This window comes from Triticum aestivum, chromosome 3B, assembly GCF_018294505.1.
Source record: "Triticum aestivum cultivar Chinese Spring chromosome 3B, IWGSC CS RefSeq v2.1, whole genome shotgun sequence".
In the NCBI taxonomy this organism is placed as follows: Eukaryota; Viridiplantae; Streptophyta; class Magnoliopsida; order Poales; family Poaceae; genus Triticum; species Triticum aestivum.
In genome coordinates, this window is record NC_057801.1 from 544,064,954 (window position 1) to 544,086,197 (window position 21,244).

Below are 21,244 nucleotides of genomic sequence, written 5' to 3' on the forward strand. Positions count from 1 at the left end.
GGAAGTCAAAATACATGGACATATATAACTAGCATGCAAATGACAGGAGGAAGAAACAAGCTAGTACGATAGGGGAAGAAATATATAACAACACAAACATATATATATTTTCACACGAACATCGTTAACACAGAGACTGGAAATTAAATGTTCATACATCTTACTTCTACAGAGAGTAACATCGATAGTAAATTCACAAGAAACAATATGAATTATTAAAAGCAACTAGCTGACAATTAGTCACACACAAAGAACATATATGATTTGGATTACACAAGACACAATACTAGCACTAAAATGATCAACATCACAGAAATACGAAACCACATGAAATATATATCACGAACATATATGTCACAGAAATACTCATAAGCAGATTCTGATAGATCAATCACCTCCCAAATTAAGAAGGCATCATTAAGTCAGGTCACATAACAAGTACTATATTATACCAGTACGGAGCTGAACAAATAACAAGTGATTAAAACTAGTCAAGTCTGAATATTACACAACCCTGAAAATTACACAATTCTGAACATTACACTACTCAAGGTTACAGAAATTTGAGAGAGAGAGAGATAGAGAGAGAGAGATAGAGAGAGAGAGAGAAAGAGAACATCAGCAGGTTTTGGGAAAGGGGGAGGAAGAACAGCAACAGAGATGGTTCAGAGATGAAGCAAGGGCATCAGGGAGAGAAGAGCAGCAGCAGGTTCGTGGGAGAGGGAGCAGCAGCAGTTCGGTTCAGAGAGAAGCAGCAGCAGCGCAAAGGGAGATGCAACAGAGAAGAGGCAGCAGCAGCAAGGGGAAGAAGAATAAGAGCAGCAGCACGGAGATGGAGAAGCAAGAAAGGTGCAACGGTACGTGAGAGAGAGAGAAGAAGTGATGGTGGGGAGTGGTGGCGCTGGTGGATGTGCTGGGTGGCGCGGTGGTGCTGGTGATGGCGCGGTGGCGCGACGGGCTGTGGAGGCGCACCACCACGCCGGCCTGGCCGTGGCGGCGGCTTAAGGGGAGAAGGAGTGGTGAGAGGGAGAGAGATGGAGATGTGGCCAGGCTCCCCAAGGGGGTCGGTGGCTAGCGCTAGGGATTTGATCCCACGATCAGATTTGCCACTTTTTGATTTGGCCCTCCTGCTCCCTTCTTTCTTCACAAGCACATCCCTTCCCTTCTCTAGTTTGGCCTTCGGTTTCTTCTTTCCTTCATGCTCAGGTCCCCTTCTTTCTTTCCCGTCCTTGTCTTGTATTCTTCGGCCTCTTAGTCAAAATCTTGAGGTTTATAGTGCCTTTGCGCACTTTTCTGCAGAAGAAACAAATGCGAGTAAATGATCTTTTTTATGATTATCAAGCAATATTCAATAAATCATGGAAAGAATGGACGGATATATCATGATAGATGCTACATTTGAGTACCAAAATTATATATGTGAAATATACTTATCAACGCCCTTCACTTTTTCCTTCTTCTCCTTAGGAGCACCCTCTCCCTCTTTCACAAAAGTTTGCTTGAGAGGAGGAGGACGATGGGTCTTGTCATTCTTCTTCTCGTTCTTGGACTTGGGGGCAAACCAAATTCCCTTCTTGGCCACAACTTCCTTTCGATTACTCAAAAGGTCGTTGAGGTTCTTCTCACCTAGAATGCAAGTCACAAGCCCTTTCTCAAGTTGATCCTTCAACTTGGCATTCTCCTCCACAAGATGCACATGCTCACAGCACAGGTTAGTAGCACATGCATTATCAATTAATACCATATGAGGGAAGGTGGACTTTTCCTTGGTTAGCTTAACTTGAAGTTGAGCATGAGACTCCGTGAGGTTAGCGTGAGCACCCTTCAAGACCTTGTGGGCCTTGTCAAGTATCTCAAACTCCTCTTTGAGTCTAGAATGATCAACCCCAAGTTTAGCCTTCTCGGAAGTTAGCACACGAGACACGACAAGAGCATGATCAAGATCTTTCTTTAACTTAGCATGGTCATCGTTGTCTGACTCCTCAAAAGTCAAACGATGCACACGCTCTTCCTCAAGAGCATTAGAGAGATCCGATATCTCATCGGCATAGTCACGACTATGACCTTCCATCTTTGAGATGGTTTCTTCGTGAGCCTCGATCATGTCATTGGCCTCACCAAGTTGTTCCAAGAGAGCAACAAAATGCTTCTTGGATTTGCCCTTGAGCTTACTCATAAAAGACTCAAATTCATTCACTTCCTCATTAGACTCATCATGTTCATCAATGCAACCCTCCAAGGAGGGATTAGTAATGATGGTGGTTTTGATGTTGGGGGTTACCTTGTTGGAAGCTTTAGCCATGAGGCACTTGGCGGTGATGTTCTCGTTGGGTGAATCAAAGAGAGACACCCAGGGAGTGGTAGCAATGGCAACAGACGCCATGGCCATTGCTTCTCCATTATCATCATCATCATCATCATCCTCATTGTATTCTTCTTGAACCACCAACCCACGAGTAGGAGTCTTCTTGGTGAAGTTGTTCTTGTTGGGGAAGGACTTGGCTTTGTCTTTTCAGATGAACTTGCCACCATTGTCTTCCCGCTTCTCGTAAGGACAATCCGCAACGAAATGGCTCACATTACCACAATTGAAGCAAGTTCTAACTCATTGCTTGCCCTTGACGCCACTTGAGTTGTTCTTGTTGAAGTTGGGTCTTGTATTCTTCTTGCTCCAAAATTGTCTTGAAGCAAGAGCCATGTGCTCATGATAATCATACTTGGTGTCTTCGAGGTTGCTCTCATCATCTTCCTCTTCTTCCTCTTATTCCACACTAATCTTGGCCTTCAAAGCAAGGTTGGGCTTATGTTTCCTTTGGGAACGGAGCACCGCATTGTCGGCGGTCTTGTCCAAAATGCTCATTGCAACGAACTCATCCAACACTTCACTCGAGGTCATGGAGTGGAAGTCCGGTCTTTGACGAATGACGGAGGACATGGCCTTGTTGTAGGGCATCATGGCCTTGAGGAACTTGCGCTTGATCCAATTGTCATCCGTGTCCTTGCTCCCATGATCTCGGAGTGAGACCGCGAGTTTGGTCACTCTTCGAAAGAGCTCACGAGGTTCTTCATCTTCTTTCATTTTAAACTCATCGGCTTCATCTTGTACCACTTCATAGTTGGACCGTTGAATGCTAGCACTTCCTCGATAGAGAGACAAAACGCATTGCCATGCGTCTTTGGCCATGGCATGAGGTCGAAGATGAGGGAGGTCTTCGGGAAGGATTGCATCTTGGATGATGAAGAGAGCACTCTCATTGAATTGATTATCCACGGCTTCTCGAGGGGTGAAGTTGCTTGGGTCATGTGGATAGAAACCTTCTTCAATGATTCTCCAAAGGTTAGTATTCACATGTTTTAGATGGCGCTTGAAATGATACACCCAAGAATCAAAATCCTCATTTTTCACAATCTTAGGAGGAGGACCGACATGATTTAAATGAGTAGAGGGAATCGGTCCTCCATAAATTGGAGGTTCCACATGGGCAAAGATGCCGGTGCCATTTCTACCACTAGTAGACAGACTCTTTTCACTGTTAGCTTCCCCCTTGTCGGAGGTAGCATCCGTCACCTTGTTAGTGGGGTCACCCACTTTCATCGGCGAGGTGGACAGTTTAAGACCTTCAAGAAATTTAGTAATCATGCTTTCAACCTTGGTCGTCATGGAGTCTTTCAATGTGTCTAGAGCCACATTGAATTCCTCACGAGAGACCGAGGTTCCCCCATCGGCCGTAGACGAGATGGGATTCACACCGGAGTGCTCCTCCGCACCGTCTGTGGTGTCAACCATACTCTTCAGATGGCAAAGTCCTTAATAAAGAGACGAGGCTCTGATACAAATTGAAAGGATCGATATGGTTGACAAGAGGGGGGGGGGTGAATAGGAGACTAACAATTTTTAAGCTTTTCTTTATCAATTTAAACCTTGCAACAAAAAGGTTGTCTAGATATGCAACTATGTGAACAACCTATATGATGCAATGACAACTAGCACACAAGCAAGTAATAGATACAACACAAGTAAGCTTGCAAAAGTAAAGGCACGAAATAACCAAGAGTGGAGCCGTTGGAGACGAGGATGTGTTATCGAAGTTCCTTCCGTTTAAAGGGAAGTACGTCTCCGTTAGAGCAGTGTGGAGGCACAATGCTCCCCAAGAAGCCACTAGGGTCACCGTAATCTCCTCACGCCCTCACACAATGCGAGATGCCATGATTCCACTATTGGTGCCCTTGAAGGTGGCGACCGAACCTTTACAAACAAGGTTGGGGCAATCTCCACAACAATTGGAGGCTCCCAACAACACCACGAAGCTTCACCACAATGGAGTATAGCTTTGAGGTGACCTCAACCATCTAGGGTGCTCAAATACCCAAGAGTAACAAGATCCGCTAGGGATAAGTGGGGGGAATCGAATATCTCTTGGTGGAAGTGTAGATCGGGCCCTTGTCACCCAATCCCGAGAAAATCAACAAGTTTGACTGGCTAGGGAGAGAGATCGGGCGAAAATGGAGCTTGGAGCAACAATGGAGCTTAGAGGTGGAAGAGGTGGTCAACTAGAGGTAGGAGATGCCCCTTTTATAGTCAAGGAACAGATCCAACCGTTATCCACTAAGACCAGCCTGCGACATGCGGTACTACCGCTCCAGGGGCGCGGTACTACCGCAAGGCCACGCGGTACTACCGTGGGGGACCACGGTACTACCGTGGCAGCTGCAGAGACTATACCATAGGCAGAACTACCGCGAGCGCGGTACTACCGCACCCACCCGCGGTACTACCGCGAGGCAGGTAAGGCAAAGTCTAGAAACGGCATGGATGAATAAAATTACATCCGTGCCTACTTCCGCGGTTAAAGAGACGATGCAAATATCCATCACGGTACTACTGTCCACAAGGCGCGGTACTACCGTGTGGGTGCGGATGTAAAAAATTACATCCGACCCTACTACCGTGAAGCAACGGCACTAGGCCAGGGAACCACAGTACTATAGCTCTGGGGGAGCGGTACTACCATGGGCACCTGCGGTACTACCGCCCTCGGCATGCGGTACTACCGTGTGGGCGCGGATGTAAAAAAATACATCCGCGCCTACTACCGCGACGCAGCGGTACTTGGCCTGGGAGCCATGGTACTACGACTCTGAGGGAGCCGTACTACCGTGGGCTCCTGCGGTACTACCGCGCATGGGCACGGTACTACCGCGAGTGCCTGCGGTACTACCGCTCCAGGGAGCAGTACTACCGCAAGCTCAGCAACAGTAGTCCAGACACTCACATAGAGGATAGACGGGGAATGCTCCAAAGTGCAAGGGAAAGGAGGAGACAATGAAAGAAACGTGTACGTGATGATTCCACCTGAACCTTTCTGACGCGGACCCCCTCTTAATAGTACGGCTCTCCTACGACTCAAATCCACCAAAAAGAAACGTAGAACAACGCCGTCTTCAATAGTCTTCGAGGGGTACCGAATCATCTCATGCCTAGTGATGAAGCGTCTGAGAAACTCAGGGCACACGATTAGTCCGCAAAAGCATTGTCATCAATCACCAAAACACCTAAGGGATAAATATTCCCTTACACATTGTACACTAGGGGTAAACGACTTGCATGTCTTCTCTTAAAGACAATGTTCGTGTGTTCCGGTCCAAGCTCAAGCGAAAATTTTCTGCTTGAATCCGCTCTGCTTCCCTCTCCAAGGCGGTTTGTTTAGTCACCATCCGGGTGTTCTCAGCATTAAGATCCTCCTTAGCTTGAGCTATCTCGTCACGTAACTTTTCCATATCCACATTATGTTGCGCTTGGTTCACCGGGGTTACCTCCACTGTCAGCAATGTTGCCAGAGCCTCCAGCAGTTCAGATAAAACTTGAGCCGACGGGCGCACAGGGCCTCCTGCCCCGGCTGCCGTGGCAGTCGCTGAACCGGAGATCATCGCTGCTGGAGTTGAATAACTCCGCCCCGACTGTGTACCGACCATGAAGATCGCAACCTGGTTTGGCGGCTCATAGGGGTCCGGAATACTGTCGCCATCGGAATGCCCCCAAGCCTACCATCCTGCACTTGATACATGGAGTTGGTCTCGCTGGTTGAGGACTCATCACCTGAGTAGATGGCCGTCTCTCCACCGAACGTAGATCCTCCTTCCAGATCCACTCCTTGAGTAAAGCCAACAAAGACACACTTCGGGGCGACTTGTATCTTGGCGGGCCGCGCACACTGAGCCGTCTCGACGATGTCGGTGTAGGTGTCCGACTCAGCTTCCGACTCACCAATCTTGCCGATGAAGACATGAATCCCACCAAAGGGGACCCGGTACCCGAACTCGATTGAGACGGCCTCGGGGCCCCAGCCCGCATCGTCGATGTAGAGCTTGCTACGATGACTCTTAGTCATCCAGCCCATGGCGTATCCCTTGATCGCTGCGGAGTTGCACTTCAAGAACTCGAAACAACGATGCGCTGGCCCCATGGTGGGCGCCAACTGTCGTGGACTTAACACGGCAGATGCCCTAGCAAGAGGACTTAGGTGTGGAGCCATCGCCACTAGGTTAGCTTGAAGGGGTTAAAACGGGACAAAGGACATAGAGATTTTTACCCAGGTTCGGCCCTCTCAATGAGGTAAAGGCCTATTCCTGCTTTAGGTTGTATTGCTTGAGGTTCGATTACCAGGGAGCAAATACACTTGACCTAGTTCTTGACTTCTTGTTTCTAGTTCTAACCTGCCACCGGTTCACCCCTTTATATACACAGGTTGATGCCCGGCGACTTACAGAGTCCCGGTCGGCTCATACACAACGTGTCTGGCTCGGTGACTAACTTAGCTTGCCTTATGATACGTCTCTGTCGTATCTACTTTTCCAAACACTTTTGCCCTTGTTTTGGACTCTAACTTGCATGATTTGAATGGAACTAACCTGGACTGGCGCTGTTTTCAGCAGAACTGCCCTGGTGTTATCTTTGTGCAGAAATAAAAGTTCTCGAAATGACCTGAAAATCCACAGAGCAACTTTTTGGAATTAACAAAAAATATTGGCGAAAGAATCAGCACCAGGGGGCCCACAACCTATCAACAAGGGTGGGGGCGCCCCCCAAGGGCACGCCCCCTGCCTCGTGGGCCTCCTGGACCTCCACCGACCTCAACTCCAACTCCATATATTCATGTTCACAGAGAAAAAATCAGAGAGAAAGTTTCATTGCATTTTACGATATGGAGCCGCCGCCAAGCCCTAATCTCTCTCGGGAGGGCTGATCTGGAGTCCGTTCGGGGCTCCGGAGAGGGGGATTTGTCGTCGTCGTCATCATCAACCATCCTCCATCACCAATTTCATGATGCTCACCGCCGTGCATGAGTAATTCCATCGTAGGCTATGAAGTCTATCATAGGTCCGGATTCTGCCGTTTTAATCGGCTTGGCCTCTATCCATTTGGTGAATTTATCCACCATGACCAATAAGTATTTGTGCTTGTGGGTTCCCCCTTTAAGGGGTCCAACCATGTCAAGCCCCCAGACCGCGAACGGCCAAGTAATGGGTATAGTTTTGAGGGCGGTGGGTGGCATGTGGCTCTGATTAGCAAAGAGCTGGCAACCAACGCATCGTTGGACTAAGTCCTGAGCATCTGCCCGGGCGGTCGGCCAATAAAACCCTGTACGGAAGGCCTTGCCTACAAGGGTCCGGGCGGCGGCGTGGTGCCCGCCGAGTCCGGCGTGAATTTCAGCCAGGAGATTTCGCCCTTCTTCTTCGGAGATACACCTTTGAAAGACTCCGGTTGTGCTTTTCTTATAAAGTTCTCCCTCATGGACCTTGTAGGCTTTAGATCGCCGAACTATGCAGCGGGCCTCATTTTGGTCTTCAGGAAGTTCCTGCCGGATTAGGTAGGCTAGGAATGGTTCCGTCCACGGGGCAATTACTGCCAGTATTTCGTGGGCTGAATCTGTTATGTCATTGGCTGAGCCACCGACTGTGTCAGAATGTTCTGCGTTAGGTGATGCAGTTGGTTCCGGATTGTTATTTCCGGACTCCTCTTCCCATAATACGGATGGCTTAAAGAGTCGCTCCAGGAAGATGTTTGGAGGGATGTCGTCGCGTTTTGCGCCGATGCGTGCCAACACGTCTGCTACCTGGTTGTTATCCCGGGCTACGTGGTGGAATTTGAGTCCTTCGAACCGGGCTGACATTTTTAGGACAGCATTACGGTAGGCTGCCATTTTCGGATCCTTGGCGTCAAAGTCTCCATTTACTTGGGATATTGCAAGGTTTGAATCCCCGCGCACCTCTAGGCGTTGAATACCCATGGAGATTGCCATCCGGAGGCCATGTAGAAGGGCCTCGTATTCGGATGCATTGTTGGAGTCGGTGTACATTATTTGAAGCACGTATTGGACTGTGTCTCCGGTTGGGGACGTCAAGACGACGCCAGCTCCCAAGCCAGCCAACATTTTGGAGCCGTCGAAATGCATGATCCAATTGGAGTATGCACCGTACTCTTTAGGGAGTTCGGCTTCGGTCCATTCGGCGATGAAGTCAGCCAGAACTTGCGACTTGATAGCTCACCATGGTTTGTAGGTTATATCAAATGGTAAGAGCTCAATGGCCCATTTTGCAATCCTGCCCGTCACATCGCGATTGTTGATAATGTCGTTGAGAGGTACTTCGGAGGCCACCGTTATGGAACACTCTTGAAAGTAGTGTCACAGCTTCCGGGATGCCATGAACACTGCGTACGCTATCTTTTGATAGTGTGGGTACCGGGACTTGCATGGAGTTAAGAAAGTGGATACGTAGTACACTGGTTTTTGAAGAGGGAACTTGTGCCCTTCTGTTTCTCGTTCGACGACGAGTACCACGCTGACAACTTGATGTGTTGCTGCGATATATAACAACATTGGTTCGCCCAGGTTGGGCGCGGCCAGGACCGGATTTGTTGCTAATACGGCCTTTATTTCTTCGAGTCCAGCCGTGGCAGCATCCGTCCATTCGAAATGTTTGGTGCGCCGGAGGAGGCGATAGAGGGGCAGTGCCTTTTCTCCCAAACGGGAGATGAAGCGGCTTAGAGCCGCCACGCATCCAGTTAGTTTTTGTATTTGCTTGAGGTCTTTTGGGATATCCAATTGTGACAGAGCTCGGATCTTGGCTGGGTTTGCTTCAATTCCTCTACCGGATACAATGAAGCCCAAGAGCTTTCCGGCTGGTACGCCGAAAACGCATTTTTCCGGGTTGAGCTTAATGTCATATGCTCGGAGGTTGTCGAATATCACCCTCAAGTCGTCTACTAGAGTTTTGACGTGTTTGGTCTTGACGACCACATCGTCTACGTATGCCTCTACTGTTTTGCCTATCTGGGTGGCCAGACATGTCTGAATCATGCGCTGATATGTTGCACCGGCATTTTTGAGTCCGAAGGGCATTGTGTTGAAGCAGAATGGTCCGTATGGAGTAATAAATGCCGTTGCAGCCTAGTCTTTTTCTGCCATCTTGAGTTGATGGTATCCGGAGTATACGTTGAGGAAGCACAATGAATCGTGCCCTGCGGTAGCATCGATGATTTGGTCGATGCGAGGGAGAGGGAAGGGGTCCTTTGGATAGGCCTTGTTAAGGTCTTTGAAATCGACACAAAGGCGCCAGGATTTGTCCTTTTTTGGTACCATTACCAGGTTGGCTAGCCAGTCCGGATGTTTGATATCTCTAATGAATCCGGCTTCTAAGAGTTTGGCTAGCTCCTCTCCCATTGCCTGTCTTTTGGGTTTGGAAAATTGCCGAAGAGCCTGTTTGACTGGCTTGAATCCTTTTAGGATATTTAGGCTGTGCTCTTCCAGCCTGCGTGGGATTCCTGGCATGTCTGAAGGGTGCCAGGCAAAAATGTCCCAATTTTCCCGAAGGAATTCTCGCAGTGCGGCTTCTACATCGGGATTTAATTGTGCCCCAATGGAGGCCGTCTTTGTGGGGTCCGTTGGGTGGACCTGGAATTTGACTATTTCGTCTGCTGGTTTAAAAGAGGTGGACTTAGACCTCTTATCGAGTATCACATCGTCCCTATCCACCGTGGAGCGCAGCGCAGTGAGTTCCTCTGCTGCTAGGGCTTCGGATAATGCCTCTAGGGCCAATGCGGCTGTCTTATTTTCAGCGCGGAGTGCTATATCTGGATCACTGACGAGAGTGATTATTCCATTGGGACCGGGCATTTTGAGCTTCATGTACCCGTAATGTGGTATAGCTTGGAAGATTGTGAATGCCTCTCGCACTAACATGGCGTGATATCCGCTGCCGAATGGGGCCACTTGGAATGTGACCTCTTCGGACCTGTAGTTGTCTAGCGAGCCGAACACTACATCTAGTGTGATTTTTCCTGTGCAATGTACTTCTCGACTAGGGATTATTCCCCTGAAGGTTGTGCTGCTTCGCTCAATGCGGCTCTAGTCAATTTCCATTTTTTGAAGAGTTTCCTCATATATGAGGTTTAATCCGCTACCGCCATCCATGAGTACCTTGGTAAGACAAAAGCCGTCCACTATCGGACTGAGGACCAGTGCGGCTGGTGCTCGAGCTGTTCGGAATTTAGGTTCATCACTGGCATTGAAGGTGATAGCTGTGTCACTCCATGGATTCGTTGTTGCTACTTGGTAGACTTTGGCGAGGCTGCGGATTGTTCGCTTCCGCATGTTATTTGATGCGAAAGTCTCGAAGACTGTTAATACCGTACTGGTACTGTTGGGCTGGTTGTCCGGGGCTAGAAAGCCTTCGCCACTTTTGGCCACCTGCCGTAGTATCCAACATGCTCGAAGGCTATGTGTTGGAGTGGCGCCCTCCGTACTGTGGATTTTGCAGGGTCCGTTGAGCCATCTCTCCAGTACGGTTCCATGCCCTTTAGGGGTTTTTGGCTTTTTGGTTTTTAATCCAGGTGCTTGAGTATGACGCACCCTTTTATTTTGGACTGGGGTTGTATTCAGGGCCGGATTGTCCCAAAACCTAGTTTCGGTTTTCTAGGCACTCTCCATCACGCAGTATTTTTGTACAATGGTCGCTAGGTCGGCGAAGCGTGTAACTTCTCTACGACTGATGGCGTTTATGATTCCCTTGTCCATGCAATTGTTGCAGAAAATTGAAATCGCGCTTTCTTCACGACAGTCCTTTATCCTGTTCATAACCAGGTGGAATCTGGCCCAGTAATGATGTACTGTTTCATCGGGCTCTTGCCGTATTTGAGATAGATCGATTATGTTTGGGTGGGCGGGTGGAATTAAGTTCGGAACCCCGCCCGATCTGAGGCTCAAAGGCCAAGAAGCTTCCGTATTTGGAAGCTTGGTTTGTTGGATGTTTTCCTACGAATCTGGTCCGATGCCTGACTTTAGGTTCAATATTTGATTGACGTCCGTCCCTCCACGGGAATCCGGCATGGAGGGATCGGGAATCCGGACATAGCTGGTTTTTAACATAGAAGAAGAGTCGCCGCATTGTTCCTCTACCACAATAACGTGGTGGGTGACCTGGGGATAGTTAATTTCTTTCAGATCGGATTTAAGACCAATCTGATCGTAGTCTGTAGCGACTCCCAGGGCGGTGATGCGATCCAAGAGCTCGTTTACGGAGGAGAGCTCAATCGGATCTAGCTGCTCGGCGAATTCCGAGCTGACGTGAAGATCGCTTTTGATGACCTGAGAGGTCATCGTCGGAGTGGTGGCCGAACAGGCGGTCATAAGAAAACCACCTAGCCGGATAGTTTGGCCGGCGGCCAAAGCTCCCTTGACGACGGTGCCGTCTTTAAAGACGGGAAAAGGCATCCTTCCTGATTGCGACGGCACAGAGGAACTCTCAATGAAAGCACCAATGACGGTGTCAAAACCGGCGGATCTCGGGTAGGGGGTCCCGAACTATGCGTCTAGGCAGATGGTAACAGGAGACAAGGGACACGATGTTTTACCCAGGTTCGGGCCCTCTTGATGGAGGTAAAACCCTACGTCCTGCTTGATTAATATTGATGATGTGTGTTAGAAGAGTGGATCTACCACGAGATCAAGGAGGCTAAACCCTAGAAGCTAGCCTATGGTATGATTGTTGTTCGTCCTATGGACTAAAGCCATCCGGTTTATATATACACTAGAGAGGGCTAGGGTTACACAGAGTCGGTTACAATGGTAGGAGATCTACATATCCGTATCGCCAAGCTTGCCTTCCACACCAAGGAAAGTCCCATCCGGACACGGGACGAAGTCTTCAATCTTGTATCTTCATAGTCTTGGAGTCCGGCTGATGATGATAGTTCGGCTATCCGGACACCCCCTAATCCAGGACTCCCTCAGTTTGCAACACATGATCATTCTTTCTCTCCATGTTTCGATCTCTAAGTCTCTCAACTACACAACCCCGTTTTCCACTCTGTTACCAAATGTATTTACCTCACACACCTGCCATTGCACCCCATGCCGAGCTCTCTCTCTCTCCCTCTCCCTCTCACCCTCTCGCGCTAAATACATGCATTTCCTATATAGCCCCCAACCTCTCGTGCGCACGCACGCACGTTGTGTATGTAGGTCACTCCCTCGAGACTGTCTCACTCTTTCTTCCGCATGGTGGGCCACACTCTCGCTCAATCTCGCTCTCTTTATCTAAGTCTCGTTTAACCTCGTTTTATTTCACACACAAATGATATATCTCCCTGCTCGGGCCTCGATCGACACACTCTATACTCTCTCACGCAGATTGTCTATCTAGGTTAGTCCATCCAAGCCGCCCCCACTCTTTCAACCTCATGTCGGGCCACGCTCGCTCAATCTCTCTCCCTCTCTCTCTCTCTATATATATATATATCCCTCTCTCTCTCTTTGTATGTCTCGATTGACCTCGCTCTTTCTTGGACAAAAACGATATATCACCATGTTTGAGCCCAACTCGACCTATTCACATTGTATACTCTCTCAAGCACATTGTCTATCTAGGTCACTCTCTCCAACCCGTCTCACTCATTCGATCGCACGATGACCCTATGCGATCGATTGACCTTGCTTCCTCCCACGCACAAAATATATCTACACGTCTGTGACTGGATCCTTTCTCAAGCTCTATCTTACAGCCCTCACCCTTGCCAAAATCTCAATCGGACAATATCTCTCCAGAGCATATATATTTGTTCAATGAATGTCGGACCACACTCACTTTGTCTCTCTATCTATATGTCTCTCGATTGACCTCGCTTTCTCACACCATATCTTCCACGCATTGAAGCTACCTCTCCATCCCTCGCAAAGCCGAAGCTATTTACATTGCGAGGGGCACTCCAACCTTGGATTAATTTGTGTAGGCATTTATTCCGGTTAGTTTAGATTATATTTTCGTAGCATTCGGCCCACAACTACTACAAACACTATTGCAACCCCCGCAACTCCCCTAGTTGATTTCCCTATGGCTCGGTCATCGCTCTCTCGCACGTCCTTTCTTGCCTTCAACGTTGCACCATGGTATTATTGCAAAAAACTCCGTTGTTCTCTTTAATTATTATAAATAACCTACAAAACTACACACCGATAGTCCACTTGGAATGGAACAAATTTTGACCCACAAATTAAAGTGCTACAAACTACACCAAGGGGCCCACATGTCATGAAACAAATTTGGACCCATATACAAATTAAAAAATAAAGGAGGAGGATCGAACATGCGACCAGGGCCTTCAAGCCGCACGTCAATAGGCAACATATGTAGAACAACAATGTTTGTTGTACCCCCCTTTGTTCACATAATGTTTTTATATTACCACATCATATTTAATGGATAAGATGTAATATTATTTTTAGTACTATTTGCCTTCACTTATTGGTGGGTTCCATGTGTGCTCTCTCTCTCCTCCCCTTCTGCATTTAGACGCACGGGCAAACACGAAGAACTCGCGAGTGATGTTGCCGTTGACCATATCTGGACGTGTTCACAAGTTAGGACACCCGTTTCACGTACTAACAGCACTAGTCAGTGTGTACATGCAATGCGCGTTAATTTGGAAGTATATTAAGTGCATGTGGATATTAAGTAGTATATTATTTACGTGTTATTATGTGATTAGCACTATTTTTTGCATGAAATTAACTTCACACTAAACGTGTTTAGCGCTCGACATTGAAGCAGTCTAGGTTGTTGGATGACAAGGAATACATGTGGCTTGCTGACGTTTTATATTTAATTTGATACGGCTCTAGCAGAACATTCAATCGATCAAACCGTAGATTTCGTTCAGTCTGACTCCGACTTTAAATTATACGACGATCGATATAAAATAAACGGAAATGATAAACGTTCAGATTTTAAGCATGGCAATCCAAACATTTTTCATGGCAAATTTAGATTACGCGGCGGCGGCGGGGGCGTCTTGCGGTGGGAAGCGGCTCCTTTGCCGTGCTCTGTGTGTCGTCGGGCCACTGATCGACGGCCACGGCGGCGTCTTGCGCCGTTGTTGGCGTACTCCTGGACGTTGGCCTAGCTTCAAGGAAGGCCAAAATGTTCTGGACTTTGGAGTGAGTTAACTGGCGGGAGGAGGCGACTGGTGTTGGTGCAAGGAAGCGATCGACGGCGGCCATCCATGCCGCCGAGGGGGGCACTGGCACCCGCACGGGGACAGGCGCTGTCAACGGCGTGAGGAAACATTCGTGTGCACGGGCACTGACACGGGCACGCATGTCAGTGCACGCGCAGGCGCATGCGCTGGCAAGTGCACGAGTACCGGCACGGGCGCGCGCATCAGTGCACGCGTAGGCGAATGCGCTGGCAGGTGCACGGGCGCGTGAAAGTCGGCAGGGACCTTGTGGAACCCCGTGGCATCAAGCTCGGCGACAATGTGCGGCTCCCAGCCCATCAATGCCACGGGGATGGGCGCTAGCGCAGTCGGGGCGATGGGAACCAGAACGGGAGCGGGGACAGGCGCGACGTCTTCCCGCAAGGCCAGTTCAAGCTCGTCCCAAAGCGCCTTATGTTCTTGAGACTCCGGCTGGGTGTCTTCCTCAGGAAACTGGAAGACTAAGGGCAGACCATCGTGATGTGGCATGGCGTACGTTTAGGTTAGGCTAGTTGGAGGTAGACGACAGGAGAATCGGAGAGGAAGAGAGAAGATTGTAGCGATACCGGGTAGTGCGGGGTTGATTTTAAACTACGGCGCTGACGACATTAAAAGCGGGAGCAGTTGGGACAAAGGTGGGCGGCGGAGCCTGGTCAAAGGGCTCGCCTCCCGTGAGCCTGTACAGCAGTCTGCTCACATGCCTCCCTGTCAGCCGACACAGCAGTCTACTCGCACGCCTCCCATCGACTTACACGCTTGCTCGGACGGCACCTGCCGATGAGAAGCGGGACTCGTGGTGGCACGGTTTCAATAGTGAAAGCGTTCGCCTTAACGTGACAGTTCTTTGTTCCAAAATACCTTGGCTCTTCATTTGTGCAACTTGTCATAAGTAGCTTGTCTCAAATTGAAGAAAAAAATTATGAAGTAATATTTGTGCCATATCACGTGACCATGCTCAGTTTCAAGAATTTATGGTCACTTTTGGATTTTCTGAAATTTAAGATCCAGGATTCCAAACAATATCATAACCTACATCATGCAATAAATTTTCAAGCCATACATCTGTCCTGTTGTATTTCTTAAGAAAGGATTTGGTCAATTTTTTTGCTTAGTTAGACTTCAGACAAGTTATATATGCATAGTAAAAGGATAATCGCTCCGTATCAGTGCATTGCCTGATATATTAACTCAAGTACTAGGCACGAACAAACGGGCTCAATTCTGTGCTCATCCTGGTGTAGTAGTAGTAGTACTAGGCAATGCAGTTGACAGGTGACCTTGATGAACGGCGACCGAGGGAATTGAACCGTGCTCGGCACAGTAGGTAATGTTGTCTAGTTACTAAAGCATCCCTCCGTTGTTCATGGTAGTCATTATGGACCGGGGACATGAGGGGAATTTCCTAGGGCTGGAATTCTGGCCGCCAGATATTTCGACTCGAAAATGCTGAGGCTCGACTGGTTGGGGTTGCCTAATGTGCGTATCACGCACGCCACCGAAGGACACGAGCCCGGTTTATTTTTATTTTTTTAGGATCAACACGAGCCAAGGTTTGGCTGGTACGCCGTTGGGTCCTACCATTCGAGAATATGAAATGAACCTTTTAAATTGCCGAACGAATCTATGTGTATTACAATGCCCGTATTTTCCTTGAAAATACTAATCTCAATGTGGTAATTGATTTATGACGAGTTGTTGAATTAGAGTGAGTTTGTGATATAGTGATCTCAATGTGGATTTCACATTTCATGGTACCCTATTAAGTTTTTCAATGCAAATTCAAATTTAAAAGATGAACAATATGGAGGTGAGAAAACTTTGTATGTATCAAGCATATGACCACACACACACACACACACACACACACACAGACACATGCACGAACACAACAACAATCCAATAAGTATAATGCATCTATTTTTCCAAACCATGCATGTATGACACGAATTCAAAAATGCTCCTTCTACTCCTAAATATTAGTCTTTTAGAGAGTTCAACAAGTGACTACATATGGATCAAAATGAGTGAATCTAGACTCTAAAATATGTCTACATACATCCGTACGTGCTAGTCCATTTGAAATCTCTAAAAAGACTAATATTTAGGAACGAAGGGAGTAAAAGGTAAGACATGCATGGTCCTCAGTTCAATATTTAAAATGAGCATGAAACTGAAACATGAATATTAAGTCTAGTACTACAGTACATGCAAATGTTGTGTTTAGGCGGAGCTATGATTGTCGGGGGTTAACCCCTCGACCTTAGATAAAATTGTGAAGCTCTGTTTAGGGTTGTTTAGATTATATTTGTCCCCACCCTCCCAACCACCTATTGGTTGTGCACCCCCACCCCTCCTCCCCAGGAGAATATCATGTGCCCCCATACCTTAGATGCTACATGTCGATACGAGTTGCTTGGAGCTTGTAGATCTGAGATATAGTAGCTCACATGATGTGTCTTAATATTTTTATAGGAAACCTTGATGAGTTTGAGAATTGCACACACTTTGTACAAAAACTACTCAGATGCCATTGGATCCCATATCCAACGACCTTGAAGCTCGTATCACCGTAGCATCTAAGATGAAGGAGGACATCATATTCTCCTGTATGTAAGAATATCATGTGCTACCACACCTTAGATGCTTTGGTGATACAAGCTCTTTAAAGCCGTTGGATTTGTCACCCAACAGCTCCTCTTTCGTTCGAATGGTTTTTTGCAGAAAATCCCCCAAAGAGTTCGGCCACTGCTTACAAGACAAAGACTGCTCAGATGCCATTGGATCTCAGATCAAACAACCTCGAAGCTCGTATCACCATAGCATCCAAGCTGCGATAGCACCTTATGTTTTCTCGCACAGGAGAATATGAGGTGCTCCCGCACCGTAGATTCTATGGTGATACGAGTTCCCTGAGATCTAACGGCCCACAGTAGGAGGTTTGAATGTTTTTGCAATATATGGCTGAGAGAGTTCGGGAAATGCGCAGAAAGTACAAGTACTATGCATGTGCCATCTGATCACTGATCATACGACCTAGATGCTCATATCATTGTACCGGGTAATTAAGCTACGGGGAGCACCTAATATGAGCAACGGGGAGCCGTTGGATCGAAGATGCAGCGGCACACACGAGGCTTGAATGTTTTATTTGCAAAAAAACCTTTGGAGAGTTTGGAAATTGCGCATAATTACAAAGACTACTCCCTACCGTGGTGCACGCATATATTCTTCTTGACGTGGGACGCCCTACCGTGTGTTTTCTGGGTCCTCCTTGGTCGTAGCGCCGAAGCAAGTAAATGAGTCATCAAATCACGAAATACCACCTTTCTCGCTGAGTACATCAGCGAAGCGTGGTGGCTAGCTAGTTGGGCTAGTTCGATCGATTAGCTAGGCAGCTGCCACATTTGTTTTTGCACCCCTTTCTTTATCTACTTGCCGAAGGTAAATTTAAATATCCACCACGACATTGATCTGGTGTTTGGGTGCGGCAGGATTTTTAATTTTTTGATTGACGGGAGTAGGCGTGACAGGATTTTTAATTTTCTGATTGACGAGAGCAGGCGCGGCAGCAATTAGTCATGATGACTCCGCCTATAAAACCCACTGCTCCTTGATGTGAGAAGTCGTCGACTGGTGTTTTACCATGGTGAAAACCAAATGATTCCCCGCTCCTCGGCTGGCTCCCTCCGCCTTTCCGTAGATTGCATTGCCTTTGAGCCATTTCGGCCCCTTTGCTTCCTCTCCCCATTGCTTCTACTTGGTGCCATGGCGGCGCAGTAGGAGTCCGAGGTGAGGCGCCTGACACAGGAGCTCCAGGCCAAGGATGTGGAGCTCAGGGCCAAGGACGTGGAGCTCCGTGAGCTCAAGGAGGAGAGGAGTGCCATGCTCCTCCGTGATGTGCGGGAATTCACGGAGCTTCAAAAGCGGCAGGCGTCCACCATAAAGATGCTCGAGGCGTCGGCGGTGTTGCTGCAGAAAGTGGGAGATACGATAGGCCATCAGGGGAGCCAGCTTGATCGCGAGCGAGCCAATCGTGACGAGGTCCAGGATCGCCTCAGCCACTTGGTGAACCAAGTTGCCATGCATGTGTTGCGGCTGCGCAATGCCTACCATCGTGCCAACGCGACCATGCCGGCCGTCGGGCTAAACCCGTTCGACCACCCGGTCGACTTCAACAAGCTGTGGCTTCCTGACCTGGTCTCCTTCTTCACCTATATCTCCGAGGAGCTGAGCCGTCTCTGCGCGATGGTGGGGGCTGAGCTGGACAAGGAGGGGTTGCAGGCTACCGTCACCGTTGCCGGTCGAATCCTTTCAGGGCTCCGTCACCGGAATCCATTCGTGCCATTGGACGCCATCTTTGACGAGCTGGCTCCCATCGACCGGGAGCGAGCTTTGCGGGCGGTTGCACCCTGCATCACCAACGTCGTGCGCCTCGAGAAGCAGAGGGACTTTGGTGCTATTTAGGCGTCCTCTGCATGGTCATGCCCATGTCTCGGTGCAACATGACCGTTGGATCAAACTCAGACGGTGCAGATCAGTCACTGTAGCACAAAGTGTGTGGGTGTGTTTGGTTGCATTCTCATCTCAATATAGTTGTTTCCTCTTCGTCTATTTGTGTTAACCTACTAGTGTGGACTCATGCACCCTTCATGCACTCTGCCAAACACCCAAAAGTGGGTCGAGAAGGGAACTTTTGCTCCCATCCCGTGCACCCTTCATACACCCTGCCTAACATTATTCGTGCTTCATATGGTTCATGTTTCATGGAGTACTGTAGCACCGTACTCTCCATGCACTATAGACCTAGTTCTGTTAACATTGATCTCACCATTCATTCTCGACCGGACAATCGAAAAAGCGGTACTATGTTACTACATTATTGTTCATATAGTTGACATGCGCACAACATCATTTGTTATCGTCATATCTTACTACACTAGCAACAAGATTATGTAGTACTGACGTATGAAGCACTGCACATGCCTAGTAGTAGGAGCACTGTGTATGTTCAAGTGGCTGCCGTGTTTCGCACTCCTCCATCGTAAGAGTGGAAACGCTTGCTGTAATCATTTTCTTCTTTAGAAAAACAGTGGACACTCTCTACCGTGCGGATCCTCCTCCACCCATGCACTAAATTACTCCATAGTAGAGTGACAGTATACTACCCCGATCAAAGCGCCGCAATAATGCCCAATGAGCCGTCAAATCACAAAGCCCCCTCCTTTCTAGCAGTAAGTTGGACGGACGAAGCAACCATCATTTCACTCTTCTCTCTCAGCTTCCTCTCTTGAAGAAACCCCCCACTCGCTTCGCTTCTCCCTCATCTCGTTCCTCCTTTCACTCTTCTCTCTCAACTTCCTCTCTTGGATGGACACTGGATCATGGGCCGACGTGATGTCTATGGCTCTGGCCAAAACCGTCGAGGCTCATGGTACGAAGAAGCACAAGCACCCCGCCGAGACTACCGCAGACAAGCTCAAAGCCATCGCCCTGTCCAAGCCCCCCCTCCGGGATCCCTCATTAAGCAAGTCCAGGTAATGTCTCTTCTTGACGATCTTTTTCCCGAGCTTGATCGTGTTTTTCATCTAACACACAGTACTAGTACTGGTAGTACAACTTTCTGGGTGATCTTGCATGTGATTTTAGTGTGCCAAATGACGGTTCTTAATTCCTCTTTTGACCAAAACATGCGAGAGGTTGACACTGATTTCTTATAGATTACTTTCAACTACTCCCTTTGTCCCAAATGTCTTGTCTTAGATTTGTCTAGATACGGATGTATCTAATACTAAAATGTGACTTGATACATCCGTATCGAGACAAATCTAAGTAGAATTTTGGGACGGAGGGAGTACTTTATGAACATCAATGCTACCTTTGAAGAGGGTATATTTGACTCAGTAACTTGTGTTATGGATATTGCAAGTAATCCCTCTGCTCTCATGCCTTTGAAGACATGTTCTACTGTCTTTGTTCACACATTTCTGTGCGTATATGTAGTCATATATGGAGTGTAATATCGAAAATCATCTTATATTTATGAATGGAGGTAGTAATAAAATATGGTTTCTGTTTGAATTAGAACTAGGTCCGCGGTGGAGATGAAGTTCTCAAAGTCATGCCGTGTGAACTGGAAGACTTGAGGATGAGTTCTACTGCTAAACTATCCAGTTGCTGTGTCCTTGTCGCCATGTGTCCTGAACTAGTGTTTTCCTGTAGCATTGTTGTTAGGCGTGTTCTCGAGGCTGTACTTGACCACAACAATTTCCTGGTTGTGCCTTCGATTACGAAGGGTGTGGTTCTTGTAAAGCTTCCCCAACAAATCTGATGCGACCTGTCTTCATCATCATGTTTATGAGTGGAAAGACCACTCTGTTAGGTTCTCCAAGGTTGACGAGATGGTGATGGTGCATGTAGACATCTCTCACGAAGTCCATTGTCGAGTCAGTTATGTGGGGTTCATCCCGTAGGTCGGTGGCATGAAATAGTTTGCAGAGTTTAATTAGTGCAACTTTGCTTGTCTGTAGTAAGTACTATTGTTCAGTACTTGATTTGTGTTTGTGAACCTTGTATTGTTTATTAGTACTGCCGCTTTTGGTGTGCGGTCAATCCTGAGAATGGTCTATGTTAATGTCTGTCCACTCAATTCAGTCTGTATATTTTGAAGTATCCAGATCATCTTTTTTGTGAGGACGGTTTATCAATTATGGTTAC